At 44.6% G+C, this 15,974-nt stretch overlaps 2 long non-coding RNA genes across 2 annotated transcripts in view; one reads left to right on the top strand and one right to left on the bottom strand.

Moving 5' to 3' along the window:
• Positions 1-10,193, top strand: part of LOC139357460 (uncharacterized) — a 29,206-nt gene extending 19,013 nt beyond the window's left edge. Inside the window, exon 2 of the long non-coding RNA XR_011610610.1 lies at positions 1-10,193. This is a non-coding gene — a long non-coding RNA (uncharacterized lncRNA).
• Positions 5,919-15,974, bottom strand: part of LOC139357459 (uncharacterized) — a 22,531-nt gene continuing 12,475 nt past the window's right edge. The window contains exon 3 of the long non-coding RNA XR_011610609.1: positions 5,919-6,979. This is a non-coding gene — a long non-coding RNA (uncharacterized lncRNA). The remainder of the gene's footprint in view (positions 6,980-15,974) is intronic.

Consider the following 15,974-nt stretch of genomic DNA (forward strand, 5'->3'; position numbering starts at 1 on the left):
GGGTTTTGTGATGCTCCCTTAGGAAACTGGATGTGGAGATGCTTCGTAAATTACAAAGACTGTGCATGTGTAACAGGTCATAGAATTGATGGTGATTCTTTACAACAGGGTTTCTGGCCAAGCACAAGTGCTCTTGGCCCTCTGAGCCTCAGTTTCTGCATCTGTGGAACAGGCCAAGCTCTGCCTGCTGTACAGGTTATTGAGGATCAACTGGGATGGCATATATTACACCATTGTGTGTTCCCCAGATGGAAGGACTAGCTGTTTCCCATTAACAAGTAATTGGGAGGTAACCTGATTCAGCTTGGACAGAAAAAGCTACCCCTGAGCTGAGGCATTTTGCTCCTTCCCTTTTGAGATAGAGAAGAACAAAGAAGAAAACAGAAGGTGAGACAGAGAGAAAATCTATTGCTCTGTAGTCCCAGCATCCCCAAGCAAAGGCACAGACACAGGTGACAAAAGTACTGGGCACTTCTGGGAGATCAAGAAGCTTGCTCCAGGCGGAAGGATCTCAACAGGAAGCTCATGATCACATAGGAGGAGTCCTGATGGTTTTTGATGCCAAACCCGCCTGAAGTCACAGAACTGGAGTGTAGGCTGTGTTCAAGCTAGAAGAGACATCCCTCCTCAAATCCAGAGAGGCCAGACAAGCAGCTTCCGCTGGTGTCTGCTACCAGATGGGTCACCCTCTATCTCTTAGACTTGAGACGACCCCTGCCCGGCACATCACCTCTCCACCCAGAGCTGTTCCTGATATTTATTAGGCAGGATGGAATTTCATTTTATACATAGCAAAGAAATAAGGTGTTCTTCTAAGGTGTTCTTCTAAGTTCTTTATGACTGTCAACTCATTTAATCCACAACAGTCCAATCAATCCCATTTTACAGGTGAGAAAACTGAGGCCCAGGGAGTTTACACAGCTGGTGAATGGTGGAGCTGGGATTCTAGCCCTGGCAATCTGGCTCCTGAATGAAGGCAAGGCAATGATCCTCCAAACATTGGAGGAATGGCCAGGTCAGGCTGCAGATCTGACCCGTGGTAGGAGGGACAGAAGCTGTCCTCTAGAGGCCCTCAGCAAGCCTGGGGTAGGTGCAGGGTTCAGGGGAGTGTGGAGCCTGTGTTGACCTTGATTCCCTGGCTAGCATGGAGGAGCCCCTGAGAAGGCTATGGGGGCCTCATGGTCTGATAAGCCTGGGCCCACCTGGAGCAGTGAAGAGGTAGAGGGCCCCATGGGAAGCCTCCATTGCCTGGGCCTTTACCTGGGACCACTGGGCATCTGGACAAGAGAAAACAAAGGCATGATATGCCAAGTGTTCCCTCTGTCCTTTCTGGCTTCTCTAAGCCCCTCTGGTTCACCATGCTGCCTCCCCACTCCCTAGGACCCTGACACACTTAATTTCCTTTGCCAGGATTTTTCTTTCCTCCCCCAGCATCCTCCTCCCTCACCCTTCTGCCCCACCATTTCCAACCCATCTTTCCCATCTCAACTTGAGCATCACTTTCTGGGGTGTGGCTCTCAGTCCCCAGGCAATATTGGCTTCTCCAGTTGTAGATTTTCAGAGTGTCCAGAACATTCACTTTGAAGCTCTTTAGTCTCACCTCTAATTAAACAATTCATTGTGCAGTTTTATTGCATTATTGACCTGTACATATTTAGGGCCTAAAACGTGATAAGTTTTGAAATATATTAAAAGTAATGGCAAAAACCGCAATTACTTTTGCACCAATCAAATATACTCACTCATTAAAACATCACCACAGTCAAGATAATGAACATATTTATCTTCCCTAAAAGGTTAGCTCATGACTCCTTGTAATCCCTCCCTCCCTCCCGCCAACCCTCTCCACCCTAGATCTAGTCAACTGATCTAATTTCTGGTTGGCATTTTCTAGAATTTTATACAACTAAAATATTGTATGATATATGCACTTTTTGGCTTCTTTCACTCAACATAATTATTTTGAGATTCATTCATACTGTTGTGTGTGTCAGTAGTTCCTTTTCATTGCAGAGTAGTATTTCATTCTCTGGATATAGCACAATTTTTGTATCTGTTCACTGTTGATGGATATCTGGGTTGAGTCCAGCTTTTGGTGATTAGAGATAAAGCTGCAATAATTATCTGTGTATAAATCTTTGTATGGTTATATGTTCTGATTTTTCTTGAGTAAATAACCTCGGAGTAAAATGGCTGGGTCATATGTGGTTTGGTGTATGTTGATGTTTTAAAAAACTGATAAACTGTTTTCCAAAGTGGTTGTACCATTTTACACTCCCTCCAGCAATGTATGAGAGTCCCACTTCAGCCACTTCCTTGCCAACACTTGGGATGGCCAGTCTTTTTAACTGCAGCCGTTACAATGGATGTGCTGCATTAACTCACTGTGGTTTGAATGTGCATTTCCCTGATGATTACTGATGGTGAATACCTTTGCATTTTCCTATTTGCCATTCATGTTTTCTTGGTGAAGTGTGGGTTCAAATGCTTTACCCATTATTATTATTTTCAACTGGGGCTGGGCCCAGTTGAATTACACCTGTAATACCAGCACATTGGGATGCCAAGAAGGGAGGATAGCTTAAGCCCAGGAGGTCAAGGCTGCAGTGAACCATGATCATACCACTGCATTCCAGCCTGGGCAGCAGAATGAGATACTGTCTAAAGAAATAAAGAAATAAATAAAAATAAATTGGGTTGTTTATGATTGTAAGGTCTTTATCATTAGACCAAAAGCTCTGTAAGGATAGAGACATATTCTCTGTTCATTGTTACAGATGAGGCTCCGGGGCCCAGCACAGTGCTGGGTATACAGTTGGCATTCAATATATGTTTGTTAAATGAATGAATGAATGAACGGCATGTCTCTTTGTGGCTCAAATTGGCCAGATATGCCTGTGGTAGGGTCAGGAGAGAGTCAGCAGATATACCTGTGGTAGGGTCAGAAGAGAGGAGAGCAGTTAGACTCGATGATAGAGGGAGAAGTGGAAGGTGAAAGAAGAAAGCAGGGCCTACAGAGGCTATATCCGGGTCCCTGGGAGGATCCCTCACTCTGGCTCAGGACCCAAAGCTTTTTTGGTGAGCAAATTCTACCTAAAATTTCAAGGACTTCTGGGGCCCATTGTGGATCCCAGCTTATTCCTCTCTGTTATCAGGTCCCCCAGAGACCTTATACCAAAGGCTTGCTGGTGGGGAAATGGCAAGCCTGGGAAGAGGCTTGTGGGGAGATTTTAGGGCTTCAGTCATAGCTGCATGTCCTGCCCAGAGTGAACAGTCTCAGACTTTGAACACAAAATGGCACTGCCTTGAAGGCTGAACTGACCCTATAACCACAACACTTGAGCTGCTGATCCCTGCAAGACAAGGCTGGAGCTCACGGAGAACCCTTCCAAAAAGTCTGAAGGCTGGGGCTCCCTTTTCCTCCTCCTCATTCTCCCTTTGTCCGAGAGACAGCTCTCATGCTCATGGTGGACATGGCATTTAGACTTTCAGAGTTATTTCCAAATGAGGTTTCATATCAGCCACTGGATTGTGCGTAGGCGGTGGTGACAGCATCAAGTAGTTACAAGCAAACACTTAATGTAGGCCACAAGGTTCTGTAACACAGCTTTGCTCTCATCTTCATTTTTAATATCTGGTGAGCCTCGGAACCTGGAGGTCTTAAAGTTTCCAGCTCAACCTCCGTGGGGCTGAAAGCGGGAAAATGATGGTTTCACCACTTCCCTGCCCCTGCCAGGGACCTCACTGTTTTGTCTCCAAGCCCTGCAGCCTCAGCTCTGCAGAGGTCTAGGAAGCTTTAGAAGAGCAGATTTGACTTCAGAGCCCTGGGAGAGTTCAACTCCTGCAGCCTGCATGGACTCAGTGATCATCCCCAACTTCCAGTTAAGTACAGGGCAGAAGCAGTGATGCCCATCCTGCTGATAAAGAAACCAAGACAAATGAATAACTGGTGATCATTAGCATAGTCACCAATTATTTCTGACTCTCCATTTTGGGGGCATGTGGTAGAATTGTGGTTCCTGGCTCACTTATTGTTAGATGCGGTCATGTGGCTATTCTGACCAATGAGTTGGGAGCTGAAGTAATGTATATCAGCATGTAGTTGCAGAAACAAGGCCTTCTAGAACATTCTTTCCCTCTGCCATTGCAACCAGCCATATGGGAGATGATGGCCGCTCCATCAGCCTGGGTTACTAAGTGAGAATGACACAGGGAGAGCTCCCACCTAACCTGTGATGGACATGGAGTGTGAGTGAGAAATTAGCCTGTGTGCTGTTAAGCCACTGAGATTTGGGGGTTGTTTATTACTGCAGCATCATCAGGCCTACCTGTACAGATACAGAAAAGAAAAAAAAAAGAACCCCATTTGCATCTTCTATGCTTCAAGCTGATTACATGAAATACTTCACTCAATCCTGACAAATTTCCATGAAGAGAGTGTAGCCATCATTGTTATTGTCATCACTGTCGTTTTGCGGATGAAGAGACAGATTGGAGAGGAAATTGGTCCACCCAAAGTCACCTGGCTGAGCTAGGACTTGAACACAGATCTCTGACTGCAAAGTCCATGCTTTTTCCAATAAACTACTGTACACTACCTGAATTGTCCCATAGCCAGTGTAGTGGTTTCCCCTACCTGCTATTGCCTGGGCTCTGAGTGTCTAGGGTTCTGCTCTCTGGAGCTGGAGCCAGGGAGTGCAGAGATCCTAAGACCCTGGACACAAACCAGGTTGTCCTTGGGAGCTATTCATGGGCTTCCTTCATTCATTCATCCAGATGGCCAATGTTTACTGAGCTCTTACTATCATTCCTCTTCTTTGTGGTGGAAGCACCTGGCCACACATGGACATCAAAAGAGGGGATGAACCATCAAGCAGGAAGGGTAAGATCAGAGGATCAGGGAGGAGGGGTTGTTAAGAACAATGAGGGCACCGCCATGGAGTGGCTCAGTGTGGAGTGGGGTGAAGACATGCCAGGGTTCATGTGTTTCTGACATGAATTTCAAACAACAGCAATATTACACCTAATAAGCACCATGTATTAATCACCTACTATGTGACAGGCACGATGCTAAGAGAACTTTGCATATAACATCATTTCCTTCTCACAACTGCACCCCAGGCTTGCCAATATTAGCCACATGTTGCAAACAAGGACTGAAACGCAGAGGTTTGAAGTAACATGCCAAAGGTCACACAACCAGCAAGTAGCAGGGTTAATACTTGCATGGATGATCTTAGCCTACACACCTTGTTTCTCCTTTCAAATGAATGGGTGCCTATTCAACAATTAAAGAAGGGAGTCCTTCCTGCAGGTGGAGACAACCCAGGTTGACAAGTGGAGGCACCTTTGTGCAGACTGGAGAAAGGCACTGCTTGGAAAGTGTTGGGTAGAACAAAGTTTGATCCACAACCCCTCACCTTGGCTGGCCCCTTGCAGAGGGAACCACCTGCACATCTGTCCTTGGTGCCCTAAAGGACGGATCTTGTTGGTGATGGTAAGGATGTAGACTATACCTTGGGGTCAGTGGTGAGTCTGTGGAGGCTCAAGGCATGGTAGTGGCTATAGCTGACTCTGGCTCCCTGGAGGATGGGTTGAGGGACGGCAGGAGGAGCTGAAGAGAGAGATTTAAATGGTGCAGAGAGATAGAGAGAAAGTGCCCCAAACAAGAACAGAAGCAGTAGTGGAGGGAGAAGTGCAAGACAGTCAATGATTTAGGAGAAGTGGACAGGACTTGGTGACTAGGAGAGGAATCAAGGAGGTGTCCATGTTTCTGGTTTGAGCAACTAGGTGGGAGATTTGGGGGCAGTGGTAGCACAGAGAAGGGGATGCACAGAAGGCAGAAACCACATCTTGGGGTGGGGGTGGGAGACGGGACCAGTTTTGTGAGGATGATTTAGAAGTGTCCTTCAAACTTTGAAAAGATAACCCTGCAAACTTACGTCTTTCCTTTTCTTGGTGAACAGCCCCAGTTCCCTCTATTGTCTCCTATGTGTGTCTGTTTATGTGTTTGAACACTGTCCATATTGTCTGCATGACACTGAACACAGGATTGCAAGGATGGCGTGACTGCTAGGTGGAGGCCATTCCCTCTTTCATTCTGTGGGCTGTGCTGAGTTTGTGCTTTGTTGACAAATGCATTACATCTCGAATGAAGTAACAAGGATCAGTTTTTTCACTTGTGTTGCTCCTGCTGAGATACATCCTCCCTCCAACCCCTTCTCTGTATTGGTCACTTCTTGGGCGTGACTTAAAAATCCTCCTGTCCACACTTCTCACTGCAGCCACGGCTGCATGGCCAGCTACATGCAGGCTTTGAGCAGCTTTCTGCAGGTATAATCAGACAGTACTTCCCTCAAGCCATAGTACATGCCCCTTGCCTCCTGCCCAAGACCTCTCTGATGCTCCTTTCAGAGATGCTTGTGGGAGTCCTCTGACTCACGATCAACTACGAGTGTTGGGGAGTTAATGCCAGTGGAGCCAGCCTGGATCAGTGAGGGTCACAGGCTGGTGCATAAATGCTCTGCCTGGACAAGGCCCCTCAGATGATCAACTCCATGACACATCCTTGTACTGGATTTCTCTTCCTCCCCATTTCACTTTCCCTGTCCTCTCTTCCACTTTCAGCAGCCACTTCTCAAATAAACTACCTGCCTTGAGCTCTGCTGTGGGTAAACCCAGCCTAAGACACCTCAGTCTTTTCTAACACTTTGAGAGCTGGCTCTTTGGATGAAAGAACAAGGCATTACATGTATCCAGATTACATTAAATGTGAATTGCAAATGATCTGGTACCTGAACTAAGAGAGGTCAGATTGGAGGATCTGAGGGCTGATCTTGCTGTGGGTTTTATTTCCTAAATGAGGGAGAAGGGATCTGCTTCCTTTGGTCACTCAAAGAGTCTCCTGGAGGGTCTGACAATTTTCATTCAATTCTGGTAGCTTTTGGAACCTTCTGGATGCTTTCTTTTCAGGCTTGATCTGAAAAAAAAAAGAGTGAGCAACTTCAATTACACTTGTTCCTTCCCCAGTCTCTGAGCTTGAAGAAAGAATAATCTAGAGGTTTTGTTTTTCAGCAGAATTATAGAAAGGACAATGGGATGGCAGCCAGGCAGGAGACTGGGAGGAATGAGGGAAGAAGGTGCTCTCCACTGGGAAAGAAATAAAGAGAGACAGCACATCAGAGTCTGGGGAGGAGCTCTGGTCACCTGCAGTAGGAGTGGAGAGATTCCTGCTTCTCTTTGTGGCTGGGAGAGAGGAGGCAGGTGCAGTGAGGAACACTCGGCAATGCAGGTCTGGTGGGCCTGAGGAGGGAAGAGGCTAGCTAGGTATGAAGCCAAGTGGACCACAGGCTGGGCACATTTGCTCACGTCTGTAATTCCAGTACTTTTGGGGGCCAAGGTGGGCAGATTACATAAGGTCAGGAGTTCGAGACCAGCCTGACCAACATGGTGAAACCCTGTTTCTACTAAAAATACCAAAATTAGCTGGTTGTGCTGGTGTGCTCTTGTAGTCCCAGCTACTCAGAAGGCTGAGGCAGGAGAATCCCTTCAGCCTGGGAGGTGGAGGTTGCAGTGAGCTAAGATTGTGCCACTGCACTCCAGCCTGGACGACAGAGAGAGACTCCATCTCAAACAAACAAACAAACAAACAAGTGGACCAGGTGGTGGGGGCTGTGGGGCTGAGGGGCACAGGGCCATGTAACCTCCTTCCTTGTGTCCCATGACAAGGGAAGGAGAAAGCTCAGGATGTGAACCCCAGGGGGTTCACAACAAGGTATGGTCATAGATGGACATCACAAATCCTTCTTGGTCTACTAATGGATGATAACCAGGGAGAGGTAACCATGAAGATAGGGAAACAGCACTGGTTTCAGTCTCAACTCTGCCACTTATGAGTACAGGACCCATCACTTACCCTCTCTGAGCCTCAGTTTCCTCATCTGCCACATAGGAATAATAATGCTCACCTCAAGGGCCTGATGAGAGGTGTGATGGTTAATTTTACATTTCAACCTGGCTAGGCTGTGGTACCCAGATATTTGGTCAAACACTAGCCTGGATGCTGATGTAAAGGTATTTTTAAAGGTCAGATTAACACTTAAATCAGTAGGCTTTGAGGAAAGCTCCTTTATAATGTGAGTGGGCTGCATCCAATAAATTGAAGTCCTTAATAGAAAAATGACTGATCTCCCCCAAGGAAGAAGGAATTTGGCTAGCAGACTGCCTTTGAACTTGAGCCATAATATCAAGTCTTCCCTGTCTAATCTGCCAGCCCACCCTGCAGATTTTGGACTGGTGTGAGCCCATTTCTTAAAATAAATCTCCTTCTGACACACACACACACACACACACACACACACACACACACCCCCACACCCTGTTGGTTCTGGCTCTGTTTCTTTAGAGAACTCTAATACAGGAGGATTAAATGATTAAAAAAAAAATAATATAATGACAGATGCCAGACAGAGTACAAACTGTGTGATTCCATTTGTATGAACTTCCAGAAAAGGCAAATCTAATCTATAGTGGACAAAAGTAGGTCTGTGGTAGCCCAGGGCTGAGGTTGGAGGATGGACTGAAATTGGCACAGGAGACTTTTTGGGATGACGAAATGAGATGTGGTTTTGTGGGTATAGACATTTGTTAAAACTCATCAAATTGTAATCTTCGAAATTGGCCAGGTGTCGTGACTCACACCTGTAATCCCAGCACTTTGGGAGGCTGAGGCAGGCAGATCACTTGAGGTCAGGAGTTTGAGACCAGCCTCATCAAATGACGTAACTCCATCTCTACTAAAAATACAAAAAAATTAGCCAGGCGTGGTGGCATGTGCCTGTAGTCCCAGCTACTTGGCAGGCTGAGGCACAAGAATCACTTGAACCTGGGTGGCAGAGGTTGCAGTGAGCTGAGATTGTGCCACTGCATTCCAACTTTGGCAACAAAGTGAGACTCCATCTCAAAAAAAAAAAAAAAAAGTGTTGGGACAACTAGATACCCCCATTTGAAAGAATGAAGTTGGATTTCTATCTTACATTTTACATAAAAAAATTAACTCAAAGTGAATCATACCTAAATGTAAGAGCTAAAACTGTAAAGCTCTTATTAGAAAATATAGGAGTAAAATATAGGCTTTGCCTACTCCAGTATCTTAGGTATGAAACCAAGAACACAAAAGACAAAAAAATAGATAAATTGGATTTTATGGAAACTAAAAGCTTCAAAGAATGTCATCAAGAAAGTGAAAGGACAACTGACAAAATGGGGAAAAATATCTGCAAATCATGTACCTGACAAAGGACTTGTACCTAGAATATATAAAGAACCATTAAACTTAATAATGATAAAACAAATAACCCAATTTTAAAATGAGCAAAGTATCTCAATAGACATTTCTCCAAAGAAGATATATAAATGGCCAATAAGCACATGGCAAGATGTTCAACATCATCCATCAGCCATTAGGGAAACGCAAATCAAAACCACAACGAAATATCACTTCACGTCTATTAGGGTGATAATAATTAAAAAGACTGATAATAACAAGTGTTGGTGAGGATGTGGAGAAATTGGAACTCTCACACATTTTTGGTGGGAATGGAAAATGATACAGCTGCTTTGGAAAACTGTCTGACAGTTCCTCAAAAGGTCCCATATGCACGTGACCCAGCAATTCTACTCCTAGGTATTGTAACCAAGATAAAAGAAAATGTATGTTCATACAAAAACTTGCACATGTATGTTCCTAGTAGCATTGTTTATGGTAGTAAAAACATGGAAACAACTCAAAGAATGGCTAATAAAATGTGCTATATTCATACAATGGACTATTGTCTAGCAGTAAAAAGGAATGAAGTACTGATATGAGCTAGAACACCAATGAACTTTGAAAGCGTTATGTTAAGTGAAAGAAGCCAGACACAAAAAATCATATTGCCCATAATTAGCAAATCTTATAGGGCTAGAAAGTAGATTAGTGGCTGACTAGGGCTGGGGATGGGGTGATGGTTGGAAGACATATGGAGAGACTGCTAATAGATTTGAATTTTTGGTAGGGAGGGATAATGAAATAGATTGGGTGATAGTTGCACAACTATGTCAGTATACTAAAAACCACAGAGTTATACATGTTATGTGGGTGAATTGTACGGTATATAAATTGTATCTCAATAAAGCTATTAAAAATGGGTGCATTTGGTGTACAAATTATGTCTCAATGAAGTTGAACAAAGATTTTGTGTGTGTGTGTGTTTGTGTGTGCACGTGCACATGCTCATATAGATGTATATAGCAGGCACTGTTGCTATTCTCATTTTTAATGGAAGAAATTGAGACCCCGAGGCACAGAGAGGTCAAGTGACTTGCCCTAAGGGAGGGAGTCAGGGCCCCACATCTGTTGCTGGGTTCAGGGGAGACTCAGGAGTCACTCGGCTGGCCAGGAAAGGTATAAAGAAAGCAGCTGTCTGGGTGCTTCTAGGAGCTCCACGAGCCACAGAGTTTCCATATGAACCAGTGCCCGCAGGGATGCAGGACTTGTGAGCAGGGGGCTGTGTGTTTATGCAATGTATCGAGGCCATGCCAGGTGCCAGGACCCAGTTAGAAATTTTTCATTAATTACCTTGTTGAGTACTGTGTTCACAGCCACCCCAAAAGGGGGGTGCCAGCCCTTCTCCATATCACAGAAAAGGCAACCAAGCAACTGGGTGACTCATTCAGTAGCTTTCCTGCCAGCCCTTCCCGCCCATGGCAGGAGCTGGGGCCTAGATAGTCCTGGTGTCCAGGGGCCTCCAATCCCCCTGGGCCTCTGTCTGGGTTGGGCCACTCTTGTCAGATCCCATGGGCCCTTTTCCAGGCCCTGGGGTGGCAGTCCACCCTCACCCCCAGATTTGCTGCAGAGAGGCCATGCCCCTGGAGTCTCCAGGGCACCAAGGAGTTGAGGTGCTTCTCTTAGTAAGATGACCTGTGTCTTAGACTGAGGCGGTGGTCGTCCCACAGGCCAGGGACCCAGATCTGTTGCTCAGACCTAGCTTGAGTCCTGGCTCCATTCTGAGATGCTGTGTGGTCACTGGTCATCGCTGTCCCCCTCCCAGCCTTGTGTTCCTGTTTATAAAACAAGGAGGTTGGGCCTCATGAACCTGTGACACTCTGTGGTCCCAGAGGTTGTTCAGCCTGGGGGAAGGGGCTTAGGGAGGGGAGGTCAGTGTCTGCAGCCCGTCAGGAGGGCAAAGTCTGGGCACAGGCTGTGCTCTGTGTCATTCCGCCTCAGCTGGCCTTGTTAGCCCCCGGCCTTGTTGACAGTGCAGTGTTAGCTTTACAAGCTTGAGTTTCCCTTCACTGAGCCCCTTTGGGAGCAGCCTGTGAAGCCATCGGGTAGAGCTGGGGCCGGTCGAAGGGGTGGCTCATGTTGGCTCTCTTTCAGCCCAGGGAAGACCAGCCCAGCAGAACCCTCCTGCTATGAGAGCTATTTTTAAAGAGCTTCTTTCTCCCTGAGGGTCTCCCAGTTTTCTGATGTCAGCTGTTTCCTCCCGCTGTCTGGACAAAGCGAGGGGGATTTCAGAGACTTAAGCAGGGATGTGGCTGTGTGACCCTTCATTAATGTCGTCAGCACAGCATGGGGCTCGGAGGCCACACTGGGATTTGTTCCTATGTTTAATTCATGTTCCAGGGGCTTTAGTTCAATAATACATTTATTTCAAGAATGAGAGGCAAGACAGGGCCACAGAGGGATGGTAAGGGATCCAGGCAGGGGAGAAAGGGAGAGACAGAAAGACTTTCTGAGAGTTCTTTAAACTCTGAGGCACCTAGACAAAAGAGATTTAGAGGAAAGAGACAGAATGACTGAGTGGGATAGGGTTGTACCGGTCAGTAGAGGCTGAGGCAGATACAGACCTGAATGTGAATCTTGACTTTCCCTTTGACCAGTTATGTGACCTTGGATAAGCTATGGGTAAAGCTCCATGATGCAAATAGTACAAATAACTAAATCACGGGTCTTTCTGTGTGTGTGTGTGGAAACTAAAATTTAAGGTATATAGTTGCTAGAATAGTGCCTGGATTATAGTCAGCACTTAATAAATGTTCCTTCTAGACTCTTTTTACCATCATTTCTCTAGGCAGACTGCTTGCCATTTGTGGGCAGGGACCGAGTCTTATTCATCTCTGGGTCTTGCCACCTGCCCAGAGACTGGGGTATATTCCAGGGGCTTTATAAATGTCAATGATGGAAGGAGCTCAATGGTGGGCGAGTCCTTCCAGGAGTACCAGCCTGTGGATGCACCAGGCAGCCACCTAGGGGTGCAAAGCTGGCAGGGGAAGTCCTGGTTGGTGGAAGGACCCTTGTGGTTACTCCCATATCCCTTTCCTATCTGTGGCCCGGGCTTCTGTTGGTCCCCAGAGGTGCACTAAAGACCTCCGTCCCTTCATTTGGCTCCCTGATCTGACAGTCTGGTTGCCATGGAAACCAATGGTTTCATAGGACAAAGCACAGGGAGACTGAGAGATGGACAGAAACTTGCAAACACATTATGTAGCATAAAAAACGGTGTGGGAGGCTGTGAGGTGCAATAAAGGTTTCACTGCCACTTGCTTAGGAAAAAAAACCACCATAAAACCTCTATAAGCCCCAGCTGAAAAAGGGTTTTGTTACCATGTTTATATATTTTCTTTTATTCTTTTCTTCCTGTCTTGTTGATGGCTTTTTTTTTTTTTCTTGGCGACAGATCGTAGCAAATCACAGCCCAGGAGTGCTGTTGAATACATTGTTAACCCTGTGGTCCTGCTGTCTTGTTCAAAGGTCCTGACATTCAAACCTCCTTCTGCTTAGAGTCCCTGAAACTTTCTGGGCACCCCTAATTTCACATGTCTAACCAGCTCTGTTTTTGCTTCCCAGTGTCAGGCCCAGAAAGGGCCAGAGGGAAGCAGGGGACACCGTCTTCTCTACATCTCCAACAACTATAGCCTTCATGCTGACAACAGCCTCCTCTTAGGTTGACTTGGTTTCTTATGTGAAAATCCTAGCGTGTAGGGAAACTCTCTCTAACCATGTTTCTTCTCTACTCTCACATCACAATAACAGTCATCAGCACAGAAGACTTCTGTGACCAAATGCGTGAAGGTTTTTCCCCAGGTGCCAAGCAGCAGACACTAGCTGGGTATGCTCTAATCCAGTTCTGACCTGCAGATAGTGTCAGATCGTGTGAACTTCGGAACTTCTGACTGACCTGTTTCACGTTGGGGTTCCCATGATGGCCTCTTTGGGTTCAATTCATTTGCTGGAGCGGCTCACAGAACTTAGGGAAGCGCTTATGCTCACTGGTTTATTATAAAGGATATTGCAAAGGATACAGGTGAAGAGATGTGTAGGGTGAGGTATGGGGGAAGGAGGGCAGAACTTCTATGCCCTCCCTGGGCACCCCACCCTCCAGGAACCTCCAGGGGTCAGCTATCCTGAAACTCCCCAAACCCTGTCCTCTTGGGTTTTTATGAAGGCTTCATGATGTCAGCATTCCTTCCCCGAGTGTATAGGATGGGACCCTCTCTGGAGAGAGTCTTCAGACCCACCATCAGAAAGGTGTGGGAAGATTAGAGTCCTGCCTTGGGGCAGGCAAATGGAGGGCAGGAGAGACATTCTGTTTTCTGAGGCCTAACATACCCAACATGATAACAAAAGACCATCACAAGGGATATGGGAGTTACAAACCAGGAACTATGAACAAAAATCAATAGATAACAGAACACCATACCTGGGATGGTGGGGGAACTTTCACTTCTAGCCGAGAGAGTAAGAGAGTCCAGAATTACGCTCAGGCTAAAAACATCAAAAAGCCACAATAAAATATATGAAACAACTTTGTTTCATATATTTCAAAACGTGGTTCCCAGGCAATGCAGGACTGTGAGCCCGAGAAGGGAAAAAATGAGGTAAGCCCTGTGACACTTGGCAAAAAGGGGAAATCTAACAGAGCCCAGCAGTTTCATTGACTTGAGGAGGTGGAGGCTGGAATTTGTGGAAGCTGAGGGCAGCTGGAACTTGTAGGACATAACAGAGAGGAGAGAGATGTGGGTGCGTGTGTGTGTGTGTGTGTGTGAGAGAGAGAGAGAGAGAGAGAAAGAGAGAGAGAGAGAGAGAGATTGAGAGCAAGAACTAGAGCCAGTTTTCTGCAGAGGGAGACTCTCAAATATTTGGCTGAATACTGGTTTAGGAATGCGTGGGGTGAAACTTCATGAGGCTGGGATAAGTACCTAAGTACTACTGGAAACCAGTAGGCTGAGCAATTCCCAGAGCTCAGAGAGGTCTAGGAATGGTTTATGTTCCCTCTATCCAGATTGGCTAGACCTCAAAATATATGAGGCATCAGAAAGAGTCCTTCAGAGTCCTTAGTAATAGAGCTAAGAGCTTCAGACTAAATGCTGCTTTGGATTTGCCCTAACAAAGCTTAAATAGCAACATTCAGAGAGTCAAATTGATCTCAAATGACTTAACTGCATGCCAATACATTCTTTAAAGGAATACAACAAAATTCAGCAACTAGAACATAAAATTGACTGTGTTCAACATCCAATATGATCCATAGCCTGAGAGAAAAATCAATCCATTGAAACAAGACCCCCAAAAGACAGACATAATGAAACTAGTAGATGATGGTGTTAAAACAGTTATCACAAATATGCTTCATATGTTCAAGGAGGTAGAGAAAAACACAGTTATGATAAGGAGATAAATGAAAACGTCAAAAAGACTGAAATCTAATTTTCAAAAATGTGTATAATTTGAAAAATATGTTGGGGATATTAAAAGGAGATTACTGACTGCAGAAGAAAAGATTAGTGAACTTGAAGACAAGCCAATACAAACCATCAAAAATATAGCACAGGTTTTTAAAGGACAGCGAGAGAAAAAGAGAGAGAGTGAGAGAGAGAGGGAGGATGAATGAATTAGTGACCGATGGGACAATATCAAGTGGTCTAGCAAGATAGTAGATTTAAATCCAAACATATTGGCAATTGCATTAAATGTAAATGAGCTAAATACCCCAATTAGGTGAACAGATGATCATTTTGACTAAAAAAATCAAGACTTAGTTGTATGCTGTCTACAAAAATCTCACTTTGAACATAAACAGTCAGATTAAAAGTAAAATAATGAAAAAAGATATACTATGCAAATACTTATCAAAAAAACTGGGGCAAATATATTAATATTAGACAAAATAGGCTTCAGAACAAGGAACATTAACAGATCAATTCATTAAGACGACATAATGATCCTGTATATGTATGTAATAAGAAAGCCTCAAAATATATGAAGCAAAAACTTGTAGAATTGAAAGAGGAAAAAATAAAATCTTCACTTACACTTGGAAATTTCAATACTTGTCTCTCAGTAATTGATAGAACAAGTAAATAGTAAGGATATAGAAGACGTGAATCACACTTATTAACCAACTTGAATTAATTGACATTCCTAGAATACTCTACCCAACAACGGCAGAATACACATTTCTTTCAAGTGAAATTCACCAAAACTGACTTTATTTTGAGCCATAAAACAAGCCTCAATAAAATTAAGAGTATTTAGATTGTACAAAGTACTACAACAGATTTAAATTAGAAATCAATAACAGAAAGATATAAGAAAAAATCCTCAAATGTTTAGGAATTTATAAAGCATACTTCTAAATACTTCATGGATCAAAGAATAAATCAGAAGCAAAGGTTAAACATATTTAAAATTGAAAGAAAATGAAAACATTATGGCAATAATTGTGGAATCTGGCTAAAGCAGTGCTTAGAGTAAAATTTATAGTAATGAATGCTTCTATTACAAAACAAGGAAGGTCTTAAACTAAAGATATAAGCTTCCAATTGAAAAAATAGAAAAAGAAGAGCAAACTAAGCCCAAGTAGGTAGATGCTACAAAGTAATGAAGATATGAGCAGAAATCAATGAGATTGAAGAAGACAACAGAGAAAATC

The sequence above is a fragment of the Macaca nemestrina genome, chromosome 12 (assembly GCF_043159975.1).
Source record: "Macaca nemestrina isolate mMacNem1 chromosome 12, mMacNem.hap1, whole genome shotgun sequence".
Taxonomy (NCBI): Eukaryota; Metazoa; Chordata; class Mammalia; order Primates; family Cercopithecidae; genus Macaca; species Macaca nemestrina.